Source organism: Copidosoma floridanum, unplaced genomic scaffold, assembly GCF_036245765.1.
Source record: "Copidosoma floridanum isolate Cflo_tuat_1 unplaced genomic scaffold, Cflo_Japanese_pri ptg000019l, whole genome shotgun sequence".
Taxonomy (NCBI): domain Eukaryota; kingdom Metazoa; phylum Arthropoda; class Insecta; order Hymenoptera; family Encyrtidae; genus Copidosoma; species Copidosoma floridanum.
This window is the reverse complement of record NW_028321896.1, coordinates 15750253-15766229: the sequence shown is the minus strand read 5'-3', so window position 1 is coordinate 15766229 and position 15977 is coordinate 15750253. Positions and strand designations below refer to the sequence as shown.

Below are 15977 nucleotides of genomic sequence, written 5' to 3'. Positions count from 1 at the left end.
CCGACACAACGATCGATTCAACGTAGTTCCCGCTATACACACATGTATATACATGCATGTGCACGTTAAAGCTGAAAGGAGTATAGTGTAAGGGTGCGGGGAAGGAGGGAGAGGGCACTTGTCAAACGAGAGCTGTCATGCTTGGGCTTATAGGTGTACCTGTCGGAAAATTCGACCGATGTGTAGTACAATTATATGTATTATCGACAGCTGTTGTTTATAGCCGTCGCCTCGTATAATCAAGATTGATTTTTCTTTTACATCACCGTGTCATTTGATTGTTCGTTGTATATGCAGGTATGGTTGCTGGTAAAAAGAAAAAAAATTATTATTTTTTTCCCAATTATTCCAGTTGACTGTTTTTTTTTTTCTTTTTTATTGGCCGCGAGTTTTGTTTACAAACGTATGTTGTGTAGTCGCGCGACATCCAAGGTGAGAAAAAAAAAATTATCATCGAAAAGAAGGCCGGGGCTCATTAGGATTCAATAACAAACGTTACAGCACACAGATAATGTATACAACGAAACAAAAAAAAACAAAAAAAAAAAAAGGGTCATCAAGTTGTCGAAAGGATCTTCAGTTTTCACTCTCGAAACGTGGAAAACGCAATTTTTCTTCAAAACACAGGAAAGTTAGGAAGTGAAGTTGCGCGTCGTCCAATTGAAAGTCGGAAAACTGTCTCGACGTGCAGCAGAGACTTAAAAACTCTCGTGTTTTCAATGCGCAACGTAACATGCGTATAACGATACAGATATATATACGTGTTTATCATGGAAAATCTCCATTCTCCGGAATACTTGTACCGTAGGAGTTACAGTCATATAGCTGTCCCGCGGGCGGCAAGGCTGTCCCAAGGTTGTCGGGGGCCTGCTATAAGCTGCTGCTGGATTTTCGAGCGAGCAAAAGTGAAATTTTTGCGGTTAATTGAGTCGATAGTACTCGTGTACCTTCACCGCACGCTGTCTCCCCGAGTCTTAAAATGTACGTAAGCCTTTAATGTGTAACGTGCACCCGAGACAACATTGTTTCCAAGGGATGTGTTTACGTATATCTCGGGGACGCGTTCCATTTGTTTATTTATTTTTTTCCCTACTTCGAGTAAAGGCGAATTGAAGGTACCACTTTGGAACGCTTTAATAGTATGTCCCTCCGCGAGGAACAGCTAATAATAAACAAGTTATTCAGATTAAAGAAAAAAAAAATAATAATGAATTTTAGTCTTTGTAACGCGATCTTATTTAAAATGCATGTATGTTCCAAGAGGAGAAACATCTATTCCGGAAACAGGGACACAAATTTCTTTTAATGTTGTTCCATTGAAATGGTGGACATGAACAACGATTCAATTATTGTTAATTAAATTATTTTCAGGTATCCAAATTTAATTTAAAAATAAAAATATTAAACATCAAGATGATTGTCTAACCACACAGCAATTCTCATCCAAAAGCCAACTTATATTGTGTCCTGTAAAAAATTTTAGATTTTTGTTCGGCTTTGCGTAGGCTGTACTCTCCGAGCGCTCGGAGCACTCAGAATTTTTTAGAGTTGAACACCCGTTCTGTTCCGAGTTAATCCGAGTAATTCGTACAGTTATCCAATGAGTCCATATATTTATGGCCAAAACTGACGATACATAATTTATGGACTTCAGTAGGTACACTCACAGTACCTTGATTCGCAAACCGCGAAGTTTGAATTCTTGAAGTAATTTATCGTATTAAAACACGAGGAACAACCATAACCATGAAATAAGAATATAATGATAAACAACTATCATATTAACAACTATTGAACAATGTTAAAATCATATTTTATGTTTATTTGTCATAAAAAAATTTAAGACTTCAAACTTCGCAGTTTGCGAATCAAGGAACGGCGAGTGTACTCGGAGCCGAACAAGTGTCCGGCTCAGGTAAATCCAGAGGTCTATACGAACACTCGAAACGGTGTGGTCAGTACCACGGCGCTTATCCGAACTGGTTGGTAAACTCTCTAGCAAATATCTATAGTAAGTAACTAGACCAGAAGAACTAAGTGGGATTGAATTTGTGATAATTTATTCGGGATAGCGCGAACGCAGTCCCGGCTACCAAAAATAATACGTCCGAGATATCCACATTAGGGATATTCGCAAGGGTCAACCCGTCCGTCGTGCAATGGGCGGGTCTCACCTCGGAGAAACCGCCTTGGTGATCACGGTTATCTCTACGCCAGGTAAGTATGCTTGACTGGGCTCATTCACGGCTACTTATTCACTCGACTTCACATTATCTCTTTCGGGTTTTCGATGTGTACGCTCTGTGATTCGTGTGTTACAGCTCAAATCCACCTAGCGGACGTTTGGTGAAACAGTCGAAACTCCATCTCTCTCTATCTCAAGCTATAGCCTCAGCGGAACAGAAAGCAATGAGTTTTTTGAAAAAAAGCATTGATTTTTTAAAATCTAATTCCAGTGGAGTTTTTCACCGCCATAAATAGAAAAAAATTAGTGAGCATACAATGTTGAACTTTTGGAATAAGGAAAACAGAGGAAACATTTTAAAAAATCGGAAAGGTGCCGAAAATCACTTTTTAGGACATAAAGGGTTAACACAAAAACGAAATTCAAAAACAAAAAACAACCAATTGTAGCCCTTGAAAAAATATATATTATGAGCTTTTAACAATAATTTTCGAACAATTACTTTTTTCGTGAATAATTAAAAACTTTGAAAAATCGCGATTTCTTGTTAAGGAATTACTCAACTTATATAAGTCTTTTAAGATTAAATCGTAGTGTTTTGGGGAAAATGTAAAAATAGGTGCCTCGGAAAATGTCTGCCAATCGACGAAAATCGAGCGTACAGTGAATGTATGCCTACGTATCTGTTCAGGATGGCTTAATCTATAAACTTATTAAAAACAATCGGCAAAATTTTCCAATAAACTTCTAAAAAAAAGCATCTGAAACATCGTTTATTTTAATTAAGTATACGGGGCCGTTTTCCGAACAAGCGGCGGAGAGGGCCAATCTGTGTGCAGCAGTAGACTTCTGCTCTCAGCGCACTCGTCATTTGTACAGTTTTCCTTTTTATCGGGGTGAAAAGAATGGTCCTTGTTCTGTCATAGGTACAGCTAAATATCAGTTTTTTCGAGTTCTTTCTTTTACATACATACATATATATATACATTTTTTCTTTATCTTTTTATTTTATAATAGTATACAGGAGATAACTCGGAAAATATTGCACCACCGCACACCGGTAAAATTGTACAATTTCTCTCACTAATTTTTCGTCGATTCATTATGTAATCAGTAATTTCGTCTCTCATCAAGTTTTTAAAAAGAATAATAGTAAAAATCGAGATAAATATATAAACTTAAAATAACTAGCTGGATGAAGCTTTATAGATTTGTATCTACGAATTACACGGAAATAAGAGACGAGAGAAACAATAACAATGAAATTGCACCGAGTCAATACTAAATCAATACACGCGGTGGATGAATATATATACATAAATATATATATATATAGTCTTATATCAGGGGCGACCACACTAATTCAATAAGCCGCGCAGCGAGGAGGAGAAAAACAAGACAAACCAAAGCCAGAGCGCAGTGTAATACGTATAGGCGAGCCAATGGAAAATTGAGTCTGTCGCATGGAATCAATAACAATCCCATGGGTATATTAGTTATTTCAAACACATTTTAAGACAAATAGGAGGTGATTATAAGCACGTCTTCCTTTTATTACGTAAATATCCACCTATACCTATACGTTACGTCATAGGTGGTTGTACCATGGCGCAAAACGTCGGTGGAGAAAGTCGTGGTCCGCAAACATCAAATGGGCGAAATCGATCGGCGCAAACACGCGAGACGAGCAGTGAACTTGAGGTGCTAATAAATTTCGCGAAGGACCCCGAGGTCAGAGAGAGAAAAGGGGTGTATTGTATACCTGTATAAGGATAATATGTGGCGACAGGTGGTGGCCTTTGCTGTAGCTTGTGTACCCATACGTTTTCGGGTATACTATTTAAGGATGGGCCTGGATCCACGATAATTTATTTTTGCTTCGTGGAAAACGCCGATTGTGTGTGTATATGAGCGTGATGAGGTTGCAGGTTTTTTTTTTTCAATGTCAATTTTTTTGTGTCTGATAGGTATATTATAGATTATGTAAATCATAATTATACATAACTACACCGTATGTCAGTTTTTTTTATTTTTTTTATTTGCGTCTATAACTGTAATTGTAACGAAATCCTACGTTTATATCCAATTATAGTTTCTCACGAAAAAAAGAAAAAAAAATACTGTAATTGGTACAGAAAAACAATCATGGGTCATTGGATTTTTGTAGCCTTGTATGGAAGTCTTTCATTGTAAAATGAGATACGTCTTATTTTTGTTAGATCCTCGAATAGGGAAGAAAAAAAAAAAAAAAAAAAAAAAAAAACATCAAGAGCTTTAAATATCGTTGAAAACTTTCCAACGCCCCATCTAGTTCAACAAGGAAAATTATTCATGGGAAAATCTTTTATGCAAGCAAGCTGCGAGACTTTAATACACTCACTCGCGATGCTCCCTCCCAACTTGGCCAAGAAAAATCAAACGATCAAGACTTACGACTACACTCGTGTGGGACGAGATTAGCAAAAAACGTGTGATGAATTTCACCAAAGTTACACACGCAAGTACATGTATTGTCCAACCCACCTGTAACAGAAAGAAAAATATAGCTCGTTAATTTATTGCATACAGATAATATCAAATACATATATGAATATTATGTTATATACATTAAAAGGTTTCTACAATATTTTGCAACTAAATGTCGCATAATTACCATTGGAAATAATGAAATAAGTAAAATTACATCCCTAAGAACGAATCTGCGTTAATTACTCGCGCGTGCGCCTCAGTACAATTAGCATGAAAATAAGGATTGAGGCCGTGCAAAACAAACCTTGGGTTAAAAATGAAAAACGTAGAGATAAAATCACCTCCTATTCGCAGCACAGTCAAATGGCCCATGCGTGTGCGATGCCTAATTGTCCTGCGATAAAATATGCACACACATATGCTCTTATTGGTATATTAAATGTATATATTCATGATGTTGCAGAGAGTTTGGTTGGCGAGTGTTATATATAAATCAACGGAGAGGATACTTATTTCGTGTCCTCGCACACGTGCGGCTTCGGTTTCCAGTCGAACTGATCTACTTACTACGCTCTTCCACAAAGAGAGACAAGTGTGACGAAACAGTGGCATGCCCAACTTGACTCTCCACAATTATTTTCTCCGCCCTGCAACTAATCTGTCCACGCATTTTCCGCCTGTGAAAGAGAAAAAAAAAAAAAAAAAAAGAATGCGCTCAGCCCAACAATCGCGTGTTTCGTAACAACGGCCTGTTAACCCAATTGAGGGAAATTCAATGTCGCGAGACCCAATTAATCAAGGCACGCGTTCTCGTATTCTCACGAGGGAAAAAAAAAAAAAAAAAAAGCACCACGATCCCGCGAAATGAATACGATTGCCGTTGTTTAATGCATCGGTGTTTGTTGTGTATATACGTGTTGAATACCACAATCGATATGCGTATCACGTGTCACATCGTGTATCGTTTTTACTTCGAAGAAAGCGCAAAGAGTGTGTGTACATTTACATCTCCTTGGAAAAGCAAATCGATACTGTTCGCGTGTCGATAGTCAAGTATGTGGTACATGTACATATATACGTTATATATTCGTCATGTTGAACAATAATGATACAAGCCCGAGTATAGGTATACTCGGTATAAGTATCGTGTACGTCACCGGTGGTTGTTTTCGTTGTTTTTTTTATTTTTTTCTATTGCACCTGATTTTGTAAATAAAGACACTGCACTGCAACTCTGGTACGCTAATTCGGCCGATTTCTCGTTTTGATGGTAACGAGGTTGTAGGTGGTGACTTTGAACGTATTATCTCGCGCCATTTGTACTTATTGGCTTTAAAAGAACGGTCGAGTCTGAAAAGAAGAATGTTGTATACGTAAGTATAATGTACGTGATGAATGATAATCGCGCTCTCTGCTACGTGTGTCATAAAGTTACGTAAGTTGTCAGAATCGGCGGTCGATCTTTGGTTTTTTTTTTTTTTTTTTTTTTTTCTCGACTAGAGCAAAAACATCCTATACGCATTACATTTAATGGTACAGTTGTCCGTCACATGAATACCGAATTGATTATGTTGAAAAACTATATTAAATCAACTACCGAAATATTGTAGGTGATGACCAACGGTCAATTAAAGCTTATTCATATTCACTATTTTGAATCGTAATGGAGTCTGAGAATTTAGCGTATAAAAATGTTTCGATTTGTTGAGCAATTGTCTCGAGAGCATCTTTTCACTCAATTCGCCCCGATCGCGCAAAATTTCCCTCAATCGATGAACAACTATCGCCTCGACGAACCGCGGTAACACACGCGATTGTTAACGGATCGACGAGGCAAGCGATTTTTGTATACTTAGCAGCCAAAAATAAATTGGAATCTTCATCTTTGTTTTTTTTTTTTTTTTTTTTTTTTTTTTTTTTTTTTTTTCCTACTTTTATTTACCGGTCGATGCAACAACGCCTCTTCTCCATTACAAGTAAGTACACGAGACAGCGCGTGCTGAGAAACCCCGTTTTGTAACAGGAAAACGAAGGCGCGTCGGTTGTAAGTATGTGCCACGCATAGATGCACGTGTAACCCCATATAATATATGGAGCTGCTCTCTTTCTCTCTTGAGTCGCGTCGGACTAAAAACGCACGACTCGCGACAAACGAATGGAACGACAAACAAAAAAAAAGTACAGCCGCGCGTCTATTTCCGCATCTCCATTCAGCTTTCCGACTTCCCCTCCACTTTCTGCAGACTGTTGTATATATATATGGCATTTTTCTCTTCTCGTTGTTTTTATTTTCTTCGACGCGGCATCACGGGCCCGCGGGAAACTCGTTCGATTGTCTTGGATGGAAGACCCCCCCCCCTGCATCTCTCATGATGTGTGCAAGAATGGCTTTCGTGCATATGGAGACTTTTCGATCATCGGGAGAGCTTTTCCTTTCCTCATCTACAGCTCCCGGATAGCTTTTTGCACTGGATGATGAGGATGTACTTTCTAAGAACTAAGTTGTTTTTCTCTTCTATTTTATTACGAATAACAACGGTTTGTAGATTATTTTTATTGTTTTTGCATTTGTCATTATGAATAAAACATCGAATGAAGAAATCATTGGAAAAATGATATTTAAATGAGTTATTGTAATTGTTTAATGGATTATGGCGGCTCGGCTGAATTGTACTGTCAAAATAGCACCATCGACAAAATCGATTGTAATAATACGTTTGCACTTATGTCGTTTATTTCGAGGTTTATTCGTATTGAAAAGAAATTCAAAGTACAGTGTATTTTATTAGTTTTCATTCTTAGTAAATTATTATGAGTAAGCCCTCAAAACTATAATTTTTACCAAATGATAAACAATGTAATGAGTTGGCTAAATAGTGGACATACAAGAACATTTGATAAAATCACTTGAAAGAGCGTCCGGAAGTGAATAACATTTAATTAACGCTCGTTAAATGAGACGAATTAACGAGTGCACGCCAAATTATAAGAGCTTGAACAAAAAAATACCGATTACGTATAATACGGTGTGTTGTGAAGCGCGTGAAGAGACGGTGAACTTGTGATTTTTATCAAAATTATCATCGCTTTGGTAACAATAAGTATCACGAGTTGATGTAAACTATGCAAATAGAAGCGATGAAAAAAGATAAGGTTGGCATTCAAAGTTTTTTTTCTATCGGTCGGGCAAAGATCAGGTGGTACAATCGACCGAAAAATTTTTACTTTGCACAAGTTGAACAAAAAAAAAATGGTGCGCTGTAAAGTAGGAGAATATGGAATTTGAATCAACCACCATTAAGGTATGGTCGTGTGTGCAGAATAAGCCAATAAGTTAGGGAAACTATTAATTAACAGCTTAAACATTATTACCAACAGATGTTCAGAAACTACGGGAGTGTACTACGAAACTCGTCATAAATGAAATAAAAATAGTTCAATATCAACTACTCCAACTATTTCACAACAATTTACTTGTCGACTTAGTCGTGTGCGTCGTACAAGTTTATTCGTAAAGTTGTTACGGAAGAAAAGTTCGCGACTGCAGACGCGCGAAAACATAATTTTGTCAATTTAAAAAACTCCGACCTATTTAACGGCAGCTTAAGCTGGTAACACTTGACCCACTTTGCTGCGAAAAAAAACTTTTAAAGACCATTATAGGGGGCTCGTGAAAAACTTTGTATGAGCTTGGAAAAAAGACGACGAATAAAATTAATTACCACCATTTAAGTATCTTTAAAGGTAAGTATCAAACAAAATGAAGAGAGTACAATTGGTAAAACATATATAATATCCGATCGATCCTAGGAATACCCCGTTTCCATACGCAATAATGCGCACACTCTGTGCAAACGAATCAAATCGAAGCCAATAGTTACACGTGCGGCAGATCAGCCGATAAGATAAATCTTGCGAAGCGCTTACGTGGAAGAGGAAAAAAACCATCCCCCCGCGGACAATAAAGTTAACGGGTTACGAAAGCGTATAACACGCATATAAGTACATGACGTGCACGGGCATCGATTTTCAATTGGCAGGTACACAGGCGTGTAGATAACGTCAGAGGGAGAAAGTAGGAGTGGAGGAAGATTCCGCTCCACGCAAATATCAGGAGCTCTTTAGGGTGTAATATAGGGGGAGCATGTATGTGGGGCTGTAATTTCCCGGAGGAGATGGCTTCCCATTCGTCATTTTGGTTGATTTCCCCCTTCGTCAGACTGGGCGAGGTGTGTTTAAGTTCGCGTTAGCCGAGCCATGCACTAAATTGTAGGCGCGTTCGCCATGAAACGTATAGGTATGTCGGTGTTTACAGTGTCTTGTTATTATTTCGCTGTGAAAGTAGAAAGTCCGTAAACACGATTTTACGTACCTATTTTGTTTCTTTCTTTTTTATATGGCTATGATGGAAATACAACAGAAATTTCATGATTTTTCTTCAACAGTAAAATGAATTACTTCGTCAATTGTAACTAGTTAGTGTTGTCGGTAATTTCTAACGTATGAGTTACGTTTTTATTCGTAATGTTTCTTTGTAATCATTTGCCAAAAGAAAATATAGAATAAGTTTACGCGCAATACTAAAAGTATATCTTAAGAAGTGTGGACAATAAATTTTAAGGTTTGTTATTTAAGTAGATTTAAAAAAAATAATGATTTCTAACTACTTATCCATCATTTAGAAGACCTTTCATATGAAAGTTAACAGTCGATAGGACCCCCAAACACAGAGTTATACACTAAAACTGATGATAAAAAGTATAACGGTAATCACGAAAACTAATTGTACTTTTTACTATACTTTCTCATGGTACTAACTACAAATTTATATTTAGTTTGATAATTGACTAATTTGAACACATTTCTTTCTTGTTTAAATGTATAGATAATTCAACGTATACTGTGCACATCTTAAATAACGCAGAATTTTACGACTTGTGTAGAAAATATCGTAAAATTCTGCGATCACTAAAATTACAGTGCTATCGATTATTGTCCCCAGCACCGATGTAACTTTCCTCAATCGTTTTGTTGTAAATGGAACATTTGTTTATTTTGTTGTTGTTTGATTACCTTCAAAGAAAGATAGGAACCTAAACTTAAACATTGACAAACTGTAAAAGCATCCCATTTGAGTTTGTTGAGTACAATTTATACATAATAAGATTGTTGAAAATATGGCGCACAATGAAACTTAAGGTTTAGTCTCAACCACGTTGCATCACGACGAGTCACAATGAGTCCTAGTTTCTCTTTGCGCCTTCACCAGGTCAACATAACATAAACCATCAACAACGCGATACGGTCAATCAGTGCGCGGTGAGAGAGAGAGAGAAATTGGGATCCGTATCATTGCCACAGCTATTACCATTTGGATTCTTCAGGTGCTTGGAATGCGAACGAGGATAATAATGATGGTGGTGATGGTTCGCCTTAAACGAATCCTCATTGTGTCATCGAGCTGCTCTCAAATCTCTCAATTGAGTTGCTCATACTACCTAATCCTCTTTCTTATGCACCTTCTTCTTCTTTTTCTTCGTCCTATATAAGTACACGAAGCAAAAGACAAACATATAAGACAATAAAATAAAAGGGGTCGTATAGTAGTAGTAGTCGTATAGGGAGAGAGAGCAAGGGCAATTTAAAAAGATGCAACGAGATGAATGGAAACTTTCATTAGTTTATTGTACCACGGAGAAACGAGATATTTATGAACACAAACATTGCGTGTTTACCACCATTACCACTTTTTACCAGTGGAAAATCCATATGCGGTATTATGCTTGCTTATGAGTATATTGTTTACTATGTTTTCAATTAAAATTCAGTATGAGTTTTTAGTCAAGATATCACTGCAAACTCAAGCGTGTTGAGTATGAATTGCATCACTGCAATAATTACACGAATAATCAATCAACCACCGAGTCAATGTACACTTAAAAAAACCTGTTATTTTATACATCATTATTATTGCAATAAATACAGTGTGCAAACATGAGAAATTTCGTGTCGTCACGGAGAGTGCACTTGTAATACAAATCTCGTAAATTTTATCCCAGCTCTTTATTATTCGCACAAAAGCATAACGCATGGCACATATATATGCATCGGTAACAGCTCTTTTTGTCAAATCAAATTCAATGGTGCAGGTCACAAACATGTGGCACACGCGATATGACCCGTATATAGGTCGGCATACTTTGCCAATTTCGTCGTTTCGTCATCGCCGGTAAGTCAAAAGATTTCGTGGGCATTTAACTGCCATGTGATCCAAGAGGATCGTGTTTCAAACAGATTGAATGATTATCTCAAAATGCAGAGAAAGCAGTAAAAGTTTTAACAACAACCATTTAAAACTCTGCGTAATTAAAATTCAAAATATTTTTCACCACAAATTTTTCTGTTCATCAAAAACGAGCTTTAATTTATTGCAGTCCTCAATTAAAAATTTGTGGTTAAAAAAATTCACATACAGGTTCCTGACACTCTGAATGTATTATTTATTGTTGGATGTTTCAATGCCTTCCCTGCATTTTGACAAAATAATTGAACCTCCTTCACCAAACACCGGTCGACTCGACAAAATGAAGATTTGTTTTGAATCATCACGTGACATCAAAGATATCGGGAAATATATTACCTCCGATATCGTTAAAGACACAGGTATACACTTGGATTTAGAAATTCGGACAATCGTATGCTAATCGTAAAGCGCGAACACCCATATCTAGACGAGTATGTATATATGGACGTGGAAACAAAGGAGAGTTAAAATTTAGCGAAGCGTTGCGAGCTTCCGGTACACGGTCTCTTCCCGATCGTTATACGATAGCGGGAGTGTACTTGGCACCGCCTCTGTGGAGTTGGAGAGCAATTATGTAGAAATCGCCAGTAATATGTCTATATACACACCTAATCGGATATATCACGTGTGCACATCGATGAGCCGATTGTTTGACGTGCACATTAGCGGATTCATCCGTTCGCCTTCGCGCTTTTCTTTGTCCGTCCATACTTTTTGCCATTGTTCCATTTTAGCTGACCGCCGAGTTCTGTCGAATCAAAGGAGTCAAGGAGCTATAGTAAATTTTGCCTTTCATAAAAGAGAGGGACAAGTGGATGGTCGGGCTAACATATACGTAAGAGTTGATGGTTTGGTGGCGCCAGACAATTTCGATACAGGCTATCTGCAAATTATCATATTGTTTTTCCTTTGCCTATACATATGTATGCGCGTGCAATGATGTTTACAGCCTCGTTCCTTACTATACACCCAATTGGTCTAAAAGGCAGAGGATTTATGGTACCGTTGGACTTAATTGGCACATCCCGAGGATGCCATTCGTTGCAGGACGGATGAGTCAGCGAGGAACTTTCGATTGCACCATCAAACACGTCGGACAGTCTAAGGAAAAAGCATACACCCATGTATAGGTACAATCAAGTTAATTAATAGACAATAGGACTAAAAGTTATTGAAATTCCAGTACAGGCCGTTGTGTTTGCATGAAATAAAAAAAAAAAAAACCTATTCTCTTTGTACCCTCACTTGGAACCATTAATAAGATTGAATCTCAAATGGAACAACGAAAAAATTTCATTCGCAAATTAAATTGCATTAAAGGCACTGCGGTACCAAGAGACTTATATGCTCCTATACTACTTATGATCCTGCACGTAAGAAGAGCAAGCCACTCGCGATATGAGTTTCCATACCCGTACAGAATAAAAGTAAAAGCTGTTTTTCCTCCTCCACCCATCTTGTTTGATTAAATGGAGAAAGAAAATGCTCGTGTATAGCCCACAAAGCCATATGGACTCGAGCTTGGGATGGATCGACGAAACGGAAAGAATCACCGGCTCTCAATAACAAAAAAAAAAAAAAAAAACTGATCCATACGTTAACACGTAGGTTATACGTATGTATAATCGTGACTTTGGGCCAGTCGCCAGAAGAGCACTCGCGGTGCACAAGCGCGACGCGAACGCAAGGTCTCGGCGCTCCCGATCAAGGTTATTGGCAAACTGCTTGACCAGGGTGTATTCAATACACGTGCCCACTCCTTTCCATTAACGAGAGTACAATTACATATGTATCGGCCGGCGTAACGTGACATAACTCTCTCGACGCCTCGGCAAGTATATGGCACGCTTGATGCGACGATAAATCGCCCTGTGCAGCTCGTCGACGATGCATGGAGGATCGCCTGATATGTCACCACCGATGTTTCTCCGAAACGCTGGAATTCCCGAAGGACGGATGCGGGGGGGTCGGCCTTCGTTGGTATTTTTCAGCGACAAAGGCCCGCGCATTGATAAAAGTTACGGGAAAACCGGTAAAACAAACCTCCCCCCCTGTGTGTGTATGCATGTACTGTACTCTCTTGCCGGCTCATTAAACGGCGAAAAGTAATGATGATTGCCCGGGTCCAGCTCGTTAGGCAAAAGGTGGGCGAAAGAGCCCGCGATTGCGAAAGGAGACCCCTTGGCTCGCGTAATTAGCGGGACTCTTCTTATTTGTACCCCCCCCCCCTTCCTTTTTTCTCTCGGCGTTGTGGTGTGTTTATATGGTAAGTATAGGGCGACGAGCTGCCGCAGGGTGTATCATTTGTGACAAATTTTTTGGTTTTGGAAAAAGTGAGCGCACGCGGTACTTACGTGGGTAATAATTATTGCAATCGTGTTTGCGCGAGGAATCGTTGGGTAACACCTTGTGGCGGCTCTGCTCTCGGCGCGTCGTCTTGTCGAGCTCTTTGAAATATTTTATCACGCTCGGGGATGCTGTGCTGTCGAGTGCTATTGTACGGGACATGTGCGTCCATACCCTACTGTTATCTGCAGTTTTTTTTCTCTTTTCAATTCTCTACATTGTAATTTTTTTTGTTTGTTAGTTTTTGGAACCAAACAATAAATTTGAATGCATAGTAAGTTTTGGAGAAGCCAAAAAACTTAAAATTGCTTCAGAATTGAGATTTAAATTTTCTTTACTTTTACGATTTCATTGGCATCATTTGCCCCGTAATCTCGAGGCTCGGACCCCTACTTACTTTCAGTTTCCACTATTTTATTCTACCAGCTGAGTCATATCAGTTGACGCCCTCTTGTATGAATTATATTTATGTCGAAGAATTGAAAAAAAAAAAAAAAAAAAAAAAAAAAAATATTTAAACAATATTCAAATTTCTAATTGAATAGTTACGTCACAATCAAGGTAGCCATATCATCGGCCGTCACCTGTCCTTTTACTGAAGCTTTGCAACGACAATAATACTTATACTACAAATAAATTGGGCGAGTAAAAGACTAGGACTCGAACGGATGCGCACATTGCACGATTTTCTCGTTCTAGGGACCTTCTTTTCACTCGACCAACACCGTAGCTGTACCTCTGCGGCATTTGTCAACGTAAAATAAGCACAAGCGTTCCTTCCAACAAATGCAACCTCATCGTTTCGCAACTCATGTACGTAAATTCTCAAAAAGGCCACAAACGCCACACCGCGACAATCCATTGCGTCACTTTGCACGTATATATTTATGTAATCACTCAAGACCGCCGATCAAGTCCATATCTATTATATATAAACTACGCGTGTCTCCTTGGACGCAACATTATCGGTGAGAGGAGAAAAAAAAAAAAAACGATTTCGATCTCGTTTGAACGAAAAATCCAAAAAGGGGCATACTGACCGCTTTGCTATATACTTACACATTAGCCGCTTATACCTAAAGAGCATCAGTATAGGGAAAAAAAAGGGTGACACATAGACTGTTGCGAAAAGCTTGTGCTTCTTTTGGTTTTGCGGAGCAAGTACGTGCGGGTGTACCACGTCATGTGTAAGTCTTTGCCTGTGATTTTGTGTCACTCGATTCGTTTGGATATTCGGAGATGCATAGGGTGCGTTTCAATTATTTAATTGTACTTGGAAAATGTGAAAAAGGCTTGATGATTTTTTCAAGTGAAATAAAAATAAAGCTGAGATAATAAATTTAGGAGGGTAGAATAAACGGCAGTAATTTAGTGAAAAATTCAGAGAAGATGAAATGAAAATCCAACGATGACGTATTGCACTCGCATGAAATTAATAAAAAGGGGGTCAATGATGTTGAATCGGCAAATTCTTCAAGACGTTTTATCGACACGTGATACAAGTCCAAAGAGCCGAAGTCGACGGGCGCGAACCAGACCCAGTTTTTCCGGGCGAAATGCAAAATCAGGTCAGCAGCTGCTTCCATCTATTTGAACAGTAAGACAAATTGCCCGCGGAACACCAGCCAGGATCCTCTCGATCTAGCGTCCTCTTTTTTTTTTTTTTTGTTTATTTTTCTTTTCTTCTCTTCTCCACTAGCTTTTTACAGTTTTCCCCTCCCGTCAACCAAACAAACGTCGCTCTGACGTAGTACAGGACAATACAGTTTTACCATACAAAACGAAAAAATGGTAATTGCCCTATAACAATGGCTACTCTCGGTATTCACCTAATCATATAATGTTTTGTATCTTTTGTTTTCCAAATTATGCACAGTGCAAAATTATTTATCTCTCGAATTTAAATATTGAGAATCTCATTATCCCCGATCAATTTAGGATTTCACAACTAAATAAGTGGACTACTTTGGAAGACCTTCAGTTACAGGGACGCGCTTCGTACATAACAAATAAACGATAAATTAAACGATCATTTTGATTTTTTTTTTGTTTTTTCTTCTCGATCCAAGTCCTATTTTTCTAAGGTAAATCGAGAGATAAATCATGCATTGTTGAATATTACTTATTCCTCAATGTTGGGTTTACTAACAAGTTATAAAAAATACGCCCTACTTTTTAAAACGATACGTGGATGATTCAAAATTGTACACCAACCCAATATCCTCTTGCTGATATGTAAATTTCCGGTTCTAAGAGAAAAATCTTATGTAAATTTTTTAATATTGCAAAAGTAGTAGCAACATCATCAAAGAGATATAACCGAGAGTGTCGGTAACGAAATCGGGCTCGAACACACACAACACCCACAAGCGTTTAAAAGCCAATCAACCCACTGTATATGTATTATATGCAGCAGCCACACTTCACAAGCTCTGAATCTGAATAAAATGAGAGCAACGAGCACGCAATGGTAATATCGGGTTACAAGCCGAGTGTGATAAGTGGAATTAAGTATTGCGGATGATGTGGAGCATCGCTTGAAACGCGACAACACCTTTGCAGCGTGTATAATATATGAGTATATAGAAAAAGCAGAGCATCGGGAGCAGTTGTCTCGTCACGTGTGTTATTATGCGCGGCTTTGAAACTGCTGGGTCTTTTCTCACTCTGTTT

The 15977-nt window shown here is 38.2% G+C and overlaps 1 protein-coding gene and 1 non-coding gene across 2 annotated transcripts in view; both read right to left on the bottom strand.

The window, feature by feature from the left end:
• The window catches only part of LOC106636660 (uncharacterized), a 70005-nt gene that overhangs the window by 19696 nt on the left and 34332 nt on the right, over positions 1–15977 (bottom strand). The gene's annotated exons all lie outside the window — the stretch shown is intronic.
• LOC111642920 (U1 spliceosomal RNA) lies at positions 2064–2225 on the bottom strand. The gene has a single exon (XR_002759610.2). It is a non-coding gene; the product is annotated as a U1 spliceosomal RNA (small nuclear RNA).